This window comes from Panthera tigris, chromosome D4 (assembly GCF_018350195.1).
Source record: "Panthera tigris isolate Pti1 chromosome D4, P.tigris_Pti1_mat1.1, whole genome shotgun sequence".
Classification (NCBI taxonomy): domain Eukaryota; kingdom Metazoa; phylum Chordata; class Mammalia; order Carnivora; family Felidae; genus Panthera; species Panthera tigris.
In genome coordinates, this window is record NC_056672.1 from 23973037 (window position 1) to 23985312 (window position 12276).

The following is a 12276-nucleotide window of genomic DNA, read 5'->3' on the forward strand; positions in this document are numbered from 1 at the left end:
AAAACAATGTCTAATTTTTTGCAGGGTCCAGATAACATATAAAAAATAATTTCAGCTAATGTTTCTCGGGCTAAATGTGACAAGCTATAATCTAAATGAAAGAAATGCTATGGTTTCCTATGATTATTTCCCTTCTGAAGGATAAATAAATCTAATCTAGACCTTTTACAAGACACATTATTAAGCTGCATTCAATACTACTCTATAAACTGGAGAGGGTTGGCCCCTGGGAGTAGGAGGTGGGGAGAGGATAGGAGTGAAAAGGAGAGGAAATACATTGTGCTGAGAATGATGGGAACCAAGAAATGATCCAAAGTCTTTTCTTATCAGTACCAGATGACCCCATCACTCAACTGATCTTATTTTCTTTCCATATTTGGGAAGGAGAGATATATTTTCCAAAGAAAGCATTCTGGGTAAAATAATATTAGACAGTATAGCTCAATGGAGAAGAATGTCAGCCTGGGGCTGAGGAATCTTGCTTCCTGTCCTCACTTCACCACTAATTTTCCTTAGCTTGGGAAATGCCTGAGCCCCTCTGGGTCTCCATTTTCTCACCTATAAAATGGGTAACCCCTAAAATACCCCCCTCCAATGAGTGTAGATAATTAGCATAAACAGATGTATAGACAATGCTATACAAACAATATCATACTAGCTAAGTGATGCTCATAAAAAGAAAAATAGGTCCTCCTCCCTATTTGTATTTATTAATTCATGATATATTATTATTACTAATGTGGTAGGCAATACTAGCCAAAAGGCATATGAGTACTCTAAATGGTTCTGGCTAACTTCTTTCAGAATCACTTTTTCAGGAACAGACATCAAGTGAGTTTTACAATCTGTCTGAGTTTACCTTTCTGGAGTAATTATCCCACACTGTCCACTATCTTTCAAGTCACAAGCTCTGTCATACTATAGCTATACACTTTCCATTTTGGTTAATGCTCATCCTTCTACTTAGAACCCTTCTCCATCACAGGCCCAGATGACAGGTCTTTGGTAGGTACCCTCCCCATGACCCTGGCACCCAACATAATCCCTGAATATGCTTCCTATGTCTAAATTCCACCTACTCCCCCAAATCTTTCTCAGCTTCTCCAACAGTATGCTATTTCAGCCTTCCTCACAGTGTCAGCTGCCCTTCCTCAAGACACACCAAACTGGCCCCACCTTGCTATTAAAGACTAGCCCATTCCAAGACCTCTATACCCGACTGCCTTTGGCTTCAGCTGGTACCAATGGAGGCTCCTTAAGAGTCAGTATGGAAGGAAGAGGTTCTCCTTGAAAGAAAGGGTGTGATTAACCCCATTCACCTCTTTCTACCAGCATTACTGCTGTCCTTCTGAGGAACCCAGAGGCAAACACAGATGGTCTCTAACATGAGTCATCACCTTTTGGAAGTCACCTGGCCTGGTGTCTCTGAAGACCCTGTTCTCCACCCACACTCAACCTAGAAAGCAACTCAAAGGAGTTGCTTAGGAGCCCAAGCCCAACTTAATCCAACACCCAGATAATTCCCTTGGCCCCATTATTCTGAAAGTACACTTGCTGCTGTCCTGAGTCAGTTTTTATATGACAAAAATTCGTATTAACTCCTGGAGACAATCTAAGATATTGATTGGTGCAAAGTTCACGCCACCTCTCTGATCGCCAAGTCTCCGTCCTGGTAGAGGGGATGGGAACTTCAGTTCATTCCAACGAAGAAAAATTGTGTTAGTGTGTGTGTTTCATAAGAAAGTACATGACTCAAATCACTTGCACTGATAAACAAAGTCTCCCCAAAGACTTAAAGTGGAAAAAAAAAAAAAAACACCTGTGAATTTTCACAAGTGCACACTTACTTGATGAATTGAGAGCCCCAATAGGTTCAGCAACGGTGTGAGTGTCTCAGGAGAGTCTGGCTAATGTGATTCACCTTATCTGACTCTTTCCCATTGAATTAATGGAGGATTTAATTTAGATTTCGAAAAAACATAATTGAAATATTCTTATGCACAGAATGGTCCAATAAAAACAAATTCCTTGCTACATCACACAGGTCTGAGATAGGCAAATCTAAAACATTTCTATGGGCCCTGTGGACATTTTTATAGAAACAAAGCAGACAAAAAGAGCATTTCTGTATCTTTCTCATGGAATGGAAACAGATGGTTTATACACAGGCATTTGATAAGTACTACATTCTTCACAGATATGCAAATTTAGGCTCAGTGGCAAGGGGTTGATTTATCCTGTTAATATCCCTGTTATATATCTATTTTTCTCACTTTTTGTCTCTTTTCCCCTCCTACAAAAATTGAATCTTTGGCATTCCAAAATGCCAAAATCTGTAAGTTGACAATAAGTGTCCTGGATTTTCAGAAGCCATTTTTAATGCAAAAGGATAGAAGGAATCGGAGATAAAACCCTCCAACCCAGGCTTTACTGTTAACAACTTTGCCACTGACCCAGCTTGTGACCCAGGGCACATCACTTACCCTTTTGGTGCCGTGTTTCTTCATCTGGAAAATGAAGGTACCATAATAAGGGCTCGCTGCTTCACAGGGCTGTGAGGCAAAAGTCATGATTAATTCATTTCCCACACTCAACACCAGAATTGTACAGCACAATAAAATATAAGCAATGAAGACACAGGTGTTTTAGGATTCTTGAGTTAATGAGCTAAAGTATTACTTAGCTTTCAAATGCAATGGCAGACATATTTCAAAACTTGAGAATTATCAACCTTAAAGTGGAAAGAAAATTCTCATTGGAACCTCACATGTATGACCATCTCATCATGCACTGGCTGCCTGAGCTCAGAAAAGACACTAACCTTGCCAATCTTTCATTTTCCCCATCTTCAAAATGATGTGTTGGATTTGCTGTTGCTATGTTTCCTGCCATGCTGGAAGTTCAAGGATTTCTATCATTGTGAAGCATCTAGTCCTTCCTTCTATACACGTCCATAGAAATTGCTTCATTTTACCTTAGAGCTCACTTTTTGGTGGTCAGATTTCCAATGGTACACCAGAATTATCTCTACATATACTAAGCTGGGATCCTTTTTGAAGAATCCATTTACTCTGGGGTTTTTTACTGTAAATTCCACAATAAAATTATATGAAAATAAATTTAAAGTGATAGTACCTTAGTATCTTCTCATGTGAAAGCAATTTGGTGCAGTTTCCTCTACAGTTTTATGTATTATTTATACTATTAATATTTTCATAAGAATGGGTTTATGCTATGTATTCATTACAAAATTGTCTTTGTTTTTAGAAATCCTTCCTGGTCAGCAGGTATAGATCAATCTCATTCTTTCTTAGTAACTGTATTAGATTCCTCTATGAGTCTGGACATCCTTTTGATAATTTTTTTGTCTAATTTTCCCTAATCAAAAACCTCCTGTTCAGCATACCCCTCTACATATTATATCTTTGTATAAGTAAATGACTATTGCAGAATAATTAACCCACAATGGGATTTCAGGATGTGTTTGGTTTACTAATAAACCAATATGTCAATATCCACCCTTTAATCAAATATGGCACAACATACCATCCTATAAGGCCAATGAAGGATATACAGAACGTAAGTTATTATATATGATAAAACTTAGTCATTTGCCTCAAAATGATTATATATTTTTTAAAATGTCTACCTCCTTTGTTTGCTATAAATATTCATTTAGATACATAAAATATACTCAGCAGCATTTTGTCTGCATCCCATCAAGCAAATTCATTGAGGCGTGAGGACTATGTAAGCAGTGGAGCAGAAGACCATGCTATTACATGGATAAATGCTCCGGAGTTACTGAAGCAAGACAAAAACAATCATGGGAACATGGATTTCAGAATATGCTGAAGCAACCATGTTTGGGGGACTGGGGGAAAGGAAGGGGATTGCTCAGAAATAGGAAAAACACAGATCCCATGATATTCCATAGAACTGAGTGTATTTAGTCTGATTCAGATAAATTGTTACTGTTATGCTATCTGCCCCTCAGATATTTTAAATTCATCAAGAAGCCATGGTCAGTTAACAGATGTATATAATGGAACGTTTTATAGGATGATTTTCTTTTAATCACCCAAAGGTCTAATAGGGTGGTTGGCCTGCTTCCCTAATAAAATTTAAATAGCTTTGCCTCAGGTCAAAGTGAAGTCGGCCATCCTACGAGGAGTTCATCTGTGACATCCATAATAGCTGCCCAGTCTCAAGAGACTATTTGAGATTACTGCTTCTGTCAGAAAATAAATAAATAATCACACACACACACACACACACACACACACACACACAGAGAGAGAGAGAGAGAGAGAGAGAGAGAGAGAGAGAGAGAGAGAAGCATTGCAAGCAGCAGCTTCCTGACCAAACAAATTTCAGTCTGTAGTCTGGGCCTTTACCTTATTAAGGCCTGAAAGAACAACACGATCCCTTTCTATGTCCTCCTGGCTTGGCATATCTCATGATTCCTTCCTCACCCAGTGCAAACGCCAGACTCTGCCCATGGAAGAGATCACAGCCAGACTTCAGCAGGCTCCATTCTTGTCCCTTGTCTTGTGGCCTTGAATCTCTAGTGTGGTCCTGTCTGTTCCTTTTCCTACCTCTCTGCTTCATCCATGCTTCTGTTGTATTTTATGCTTGGTTTTCAGTGGTGGCTTCAACCTTGAATTCTCATGGATTAAGCCCTCAGGCTCATTCTCCGATGCTGAGCCCAGATCCTGGGGCTAAACAATTGGTAAGTCTTTAACTGGTCAATCACACATGTGTAAGGGCACATACACACACACAATGTACCTAACCATGTATGGGTGAGTCTGCCATGTTACTTTTACAAGTAAAGCTCAGAAGACTTCCCCAGGCTTAGGTTTCTCTCCCTGTCTTAGATCTATTTTCTCTCTGTGGATACCTTACTACGCTCATGGTGATAAATTAAGATGGTCATGATACCTCTAGTCCTTCAAGTTCAAGGCCAGCAGGAAAATGTCTCTGACTCTATCCCTGAGTTCTCAGAAACACATTTAATTCTATTTTACTGGCTGTCAATATGTCTCAAGACACTCCCTGAACCAACTGTTGTGGCCAGAAAATTTTAAACACCGATGCCTCCCAAATTCACAGAGATTGAAGCAGAGACTGATGACTGGAGAAAATCTCCAGGGAAACTCTAGATTTATCGCTGCAAGAGAATAAATATTGAGGTGAATGTACATGAAGATAACCAGATCAATTACTTCATATTTTTGTGCCAATTATGTAAATTAAGAAGTTCTTTCAAGACCTTCTAATGACTTGTAGAATCATATAGTACACAGCCTTAGCACTTAGCAATCATCTAGCTCTTGGCTATTCAAAATGTGCTTCACAGACCAGCAACAACAGCATCCCCAGTAAGCTTGTTAGAATTGCAGAATCTCCGGCCCCCTGGACCTATTGCATCAGGATCTGTACTTTAACAAGATCTCCGGTATGCAGAGTAAAGTTGAAAATTAATAGTTCAAACTTGACTCTCAATTGACAGATACGGGAACTGGGACAAGGCAAATGAAGAGTCTAATCCAAAGTCATACAACCAGTAAGTGTAGAACTGGTGTGGGAAATGGAATCCAGGTCTCTTGTCATGTGTGGGAGGATTTACTCCAAGTTCACACCACTTTGCACGGTGAACTTTTAAATCAATCATAATTACGTTTTTAATTATGTTTTTGTTATTAAAACATACAAAGCAGCATATAAGTCACTATAGCATAATGCTTCAAAAGTACAACTCTGCAATCAAAGAGGCTTTGATTCAAATCTCAGCTCTAGCATTTTCTACCTCATAAATTTGGGGAAAGTTATTTGACTACTATAAAAATGCAGTTTGTTCATCTACCTACCTTATAGAATTGTTATAGGAATTGAAAGAGATGAGGCACCTATGCATATTATATATGCTTAAAACTTAATATTTTGAGTACATAGAACTCAAAAATATTATTTTTATCATTTTTCATAGAATTAACTTTTTTTCTACATTTATTCTTTTTATCTATATCTTTTCAGACATCAGCAATACAAGGATGGATAAAAATGAGTGCCTGCCATCAGGGAGACTATATTCTATCAGAGGAGACAGAATAGCAACAAATTGGACTGTGACAAATGCAAACCCATCAGCATGAACAAAGTGCCATCAAGGCACAGAGTAGAAGCAGTTAATTTTGCCTAGAAAAGAAGAAAAAAGTCCTCAGAAAAAAATTACATAGCCTTTACCTAGATGGGGGCTTGGGAGATCAAGGTATTCAATTAAATTCAGGTTTTGAGGAATTAACATGCACTTGGTATTGATGGTCAAGGGCATTAAAATATAAATAAGATAGATCCCGACAGAATTATAGAATCAGAAAATACACAGTGATGTAATAGGCTGGAGGCTATGATGCTTACCCAATATTTCCCCCACTCCTTGCTGTTGAGCACAGTCACATAACTAGTTGTGAGCAATGAACCAAGGCAGAAGTGATGTGTATCCAGAACAGAGCAGAGAAAGTCTAAGAGCACATATCCAGTGGTGCAGTTACAAGATGGCAGAACTTCTGTGACAGTGTGGAGCAGGGTTCCTGCCAACCAAATTGGACAAGTTGTATGAGTGGGGAACACATTCGGCTGGTGGTAAATCACTCAGACTTGGGGGCTGCTTGTTACCATACTATAACCCCAAAACATCCTGACGCACACATTCTGATGATAATGTTCATCAAGAGTGACTCTTCATTTTAACATGGAAGAAACCATGGTGTCAGAAGAAGGTGTGAGGGAAGGGATTGGCCTCAGACAAAGTGGGGGGTGGAGATGTAGCCAAACCTACCCAAATGTTTTACTAAGCTGCACTTTCTAATATTTTCCCTGTTCACACGTCAGTATTTTTCAGAATTTAATCTTGAGATCCTACTAAGGACATGCACCCTCATTTTGGCCAACAAAACTGCAATATGTCATTGGGTCATAGTGCATTTCAAGGTCACAAAAACAGTTATGAATTGCCTTAAGGAAAACAAATCCATCTGTGTGTCTTTGTGTGCTACTTCAAAGCCACTCGACCATCTGAAATCACACTTCTTAGGATTAAATAGGCTACAAGGTTGAGACCTAGAGAATGTCACTTTTCACCTCTAGCCAATTTTCACAGCCAAGTGGCAAACTCCTCCCAAACGACATTTCTAACGGGAGGCCAACAGACCTCTAACCAAAGCAGTTCCAATGTGCCACTGTAATAACCTACTTCTTTTGATTGCATTTATTTTTAATGATTATTTTCCCTGCATGCCAATCCAACCTGTGCTGGCAACCAGGAATGAGGGGGAGGGGAGAAAGCAAACGACCAGGCACGTTGTCTTGGGCTGCAGTGCCACCTAGAGGTACCGTTCAAGAACTGATGCATTGCTTTTAAAGGGGGGCCTTTCAACACTGCACCTGGCTGGCTCAAAGAACTGAAATGATTCCCTCAATTCACTGAAACAAAATATATTAGGCAAAAAGCATGACCATGGGTGTTTTCAGTGAAAAATTATTGGCCTTAAAGAGGGAGGCCCTTTAAGTTATAGTTGCAACTGGCACTTGGAAAATGCTTTTCTCTGAAGTTATTTTCATCACAATCGTTAGATTTGACCTGTAACTTGAACTGAATTGACAGAAAGTCATTTAGCAGGGGATTGTTACAAAAGTCTGAATATGTCCATATGGTCAGAACTACAATTCAATCGCAAAAATGAAATGTATTCAAAAGTTATTTAGGCTTTACTACTCGGAAGCCAGGAAGTATATCGTGAGGAGAGAAAGAAGGATGAGGCCAATGATGGTTTGGTGAGAGTTTAAGTTCTACAAATGAGAGGGTTTGATGAGCATATTCTTAATTGTCACTATTTCAAGGGCAAATTCAAAATTCTTTTGTTATGGATGGCAAGGTGTTGTAACTTCTCCTCAGGCAATGCCAACTTGTACACAATGCAAACCATTCTGAATAAACATGAAGGACCCTTGTTTCATGAGGAAGTTATTTTCAAATGGTGACCACAATGAACACATGGGGTCAAGGAAAAGATAATTCAGGCAGGCTTTGGGAAAGAAAATGATTTAGTCAAATTATTAATGATACTTTTCAATACAAGAGGAGCAGAAATCTGAGAGCTCAGATTCAAGAGCTCAGGGATTTTCAGCTGCAACCTCTTGGGGACATTTTAAGCCAATGATGATGGGCTCCTCTTCGAATTTAAGGAGCATATGTACATTCAGTAACACACTCTGGGGACTACAGACCACATGCTACCTTCATTTGCATCATTTGAGATTTAAAAAAAAAAGGATGTGAAAAGCCCAACAAAGATAAGTGACAAAAAGGGGGAAAATGTATTTTGCAGCACAAAAATCTTATTACCCTTACAAAAACAAAATTCAAAACTAGGCAAATTAGTAATTCTACTTGTTGGAAGACATAGTCATTTTCAGAAGGCTACAATTAAAATAACTCTTTCCATTTTTGAATACTTGCTAGGATTCCTTTACTATCTTAGTAATTTACTCAGTTAGTCCTCAGACAACCCTAATGTGCTGGGTACTATCATATCCCCATTTTATAGATGAAGACAGTGAGGTCTAGAGAGGTTAAGCAAACTTACAGGGAGAGCCTGAATCCAAACCCAGGTAATTAGTCTGCCTTCAGATGCTGTACTCTTAAATACCATGCTATTAAACTATCTCATTAAAGAACACTTTCTAGTGGACAGGCAACTCAAGAAACCTGCTTTTTTGCTGTGGGGTTGTTCAAGATGGTGCCTCCTGAGGACCATTCCTGCTGCCACTCTGTAGATGTCCTTTACTGCTTGGATGACCATTCAGGTCAGAACGCCTCGCTGATCACAGGAGCTATAAGCCCTATCAGTATTCTAGAACCTAATGACTTTTTCTCCTGGATCCTTCTCTGGTTGGAGCTGAGCCAGCCCATTCTTCAGTCACCCCACAAAGAATTTCCCTTTCCTGCCCAGTGTTCATGCAAGCCTTCCCCTTCCCAGGCCTTGGGCGAAGGTGACTTTTCTGAAGTCAATCAGTATACCCTGTCTGAGGTAGATGTTCAATAAATATTTGAATAGAATCAATGGAGGTATTTCCGAAGCTTAATCAAGCCAGAGGCATTTTCAATATTGATGGAGTTCCTGGCAGCATTTCTAACCTCACTCAAGATCCCTGGTGGCTGAAGATGGAAAATGGTCAATTGCCTGCAGGCATTCATTGTTCTCCTTAAGATGCCCTCTGGGAGAATTGGAACACTAAAAAGACTCAATAATAAGAATTTTACTGGTTAAAAAAATAAATAAATAAATAAAAAAAATCAGCCAAGGGAAATAAGGCTCATCTGCAAATGTCATTAAACTAAATGCCTCTTTGTTGTACCTTTTAGATCCTTTCTGGTGAGGGGGAAAGAGAGGTCATTTGATTGTGATTCCCAGAAGCTGCCACTCTGCGTACAACATGTTCAGTTGGTTTAATTATTAAATCTCATGCTATCAGGACATAATAAAATCTAAATTATCCATGGGGTTGGGGAAAAGGAAAGTAGAGGGCTATGAAATCTCCTGGCACACCCCTCATATTACCTACCTGGTTCAGAAGTACTGAATAAACAAAAGAATGAACAAAAGAACACACAAATCAGCCAATGGAGAAACAAGTTAATGAAGGAACCAAAATATTCTGGGCCAGCTAAAGGTGGAATGCCATTAGAGGCAGCCCCACTACTTCCTATATACAATGGACACCCATGTGGGCCATTCTCTTTTTGTACCTAAGCAGTGTCTGCAGCCAGGTGCATGCTGTCTAGTGACCTGGCTAGCCTGGCCAGGAGTTGGCGGGCTCCAGCACATTGAGCTGCAAAGAGCAGGAGAGCATCCATGGCATCATGCCCAAGAGAAGAGCCAGAGATGGAAGCCAGAGGAGCCTGTCTAAAGTGGGTTGTCAGAACAAAGGAGGCTGGTGGTGACTATTGGGAGTCAAGAGAGAGCCAAGGTGAGGATCCAAAAGGCCAGCAAGCCAGAGAAGGTGAGCCAAGCAGATTGGAATAGATGGGCAGAAAGGCCATTTTTGCCAGCATCGAGACCACAAGCATTTTGCTTGGCTGGGTTTTCTTCTGCTTTGTGATTTTGTTTAATGGGTAATACATGTACATGAAGCAAACCTCAAAGTGTTCCAAAGGGTATACTGAGTGGTAACCTCATTCTCATCCTTGTCTCCTACTTCCCCAGTTTTCTTCCCCTGATTATCTCAGATAATCTCAGAGGGGATACTCTCAGAGGTAGCCTGGACCTGATAGATACATAAGCATATACAGATCTACAACCTTTACAACCTTTATGTCACAAGCCATATCATATTATATGTATCAGTCTGTATCTTTCTTTTTCACTTAAGAATATGTTTTAGAAATGATTCCATATCAATATATATACAGCTGGGTCATTCTTCTTGATGGCTACATAATATTCCATTGTACAGAAACACCATAATTTATTTAACCCATGTTTAAATGATATTTAATTCCCACTCCAAACTTCGCTATATCAGATAATGTTGTGATGGTATGCATTTTAGATGTGTGTGAATATATCTATAAAAGGGAAACTTCTGGGTGAAAGGATATGTGTATGTAGGTCTTTGAGAGCTAATGGTCTCTGTACCATATTTTCCCCTCGAATCCTGGATAGAAGCATTTCAGTCAGAACTTTCCTATCTTCTCCTGTTTTATTTACTCAGCTCTATCTGTCTTTGCTAAGGACCCTAAACAATCCAAAACAGAACCCTAAATATTACCATTGTTCTTTTAACAATTTAAAATTTTTGGCTTTCAGTTCTCTGAAGCCAACCTAAATTATTGCCTGGCTCTGAAGACTTATTCACATTTCCTCTCCTCACAGTTTTGCCTATGATCAATCTCCTTCATTGAAAGTATAACACAGAGATGTCACCATAGATGTCACCTATCCTTGACTGCCATTAAAAGTGGATATGCCTGTGGGTGGGATGGGGGAAATCACTAAGGTTTCTAACATAACTGTTAGACTGTGAGTTCCTAGAGGGTAAAAAATTGTATCATATTCACCTGTTAGGTTCTCTCCTCCCCACCTCATCCCCTACTCAATTCTCCTGGCTACAGCAGGAATTCTGAAATGTTTGGTGACTACATTATTTTCCTAGGGCAACTGTAACAAATTACCATGAAGTAGGTGACTTTAAACAACATGGATTTATTCTTTCACAATTCTGGAGTCCTACAAATCAAGGAATTGTAGGGGCATGTTGCCTCTAAAGGCTTAAGAGGGGAATTTGTCCCAGACTTTCTCTTAGCTTCTGATGCTGCTGGCAATCCTTAGAGTTCCTTGGCTTGTAGACACATCTCTCTAATCTCAGACTCCATCATTACATGAAGTTCTTCCTGCGTGTCTGTCTTCTCTTCTTATAAGGACACCAGTCACAATGGATTAAGGACCATCCTAGCCAAGTATGACCTCATCTTAATCTGAGAACATCTGCAAAGACCTATTTCCAAGTAAGGTCACATTCACTGATGTCAATGTTTATGATTTCAACATATACATTAGGGAGATACAACTCAATCCACAATGGTGACTTAATGGGAAAAAATAAGCAATTAACTAAGTGCATATTTCACAGGAAGAAGAAAAGAAGGACGGAAATTAAAAAGGAAGGAAGGAGGGAAGGAAAAAACTGTATTTTTCATAAAACTTGAAGTATCATATCAGGAGAAAAAAGCCATGTCAAGTAGGTTTTCTGAATTGATGTTCTGGTGAGTTACTCTGCGATTTGTATTCTTTCATATAACTGGCTCAGATGAAGTTCTTTCCCCCTAAGACAAGGGGTTTATTTCCTAAGTCTTTGCCTATTCAAGGCTTTTTTTTTTTTTTAATTATCTGATGGTAAGTACTTTGCATTAAATACCCAGAGTATAGTAGGTTAGGATCCTGTTTACTTGTTTGCTTTTGAGGAAAAGAATTTTTTACTTCTATGCCAACAAGGGTGTCACCAGTGACCAGACCACATGCCTCTAGTTGTCATTCTCTCCCACCCCTCGTGCCCTCACCTCCATACGCAACAGAGGAAGGAAGGAAGGAAGGAAGGAATTCTCAGGTTCCATTCCTAAAAAGCAGGAACAAGTGTGGCATCTTGAGCTGTTGGCCTGAAGATGGAAGACCTGGACTCTGGGTCCAGCTCTGAAACCACACAGATAATCAC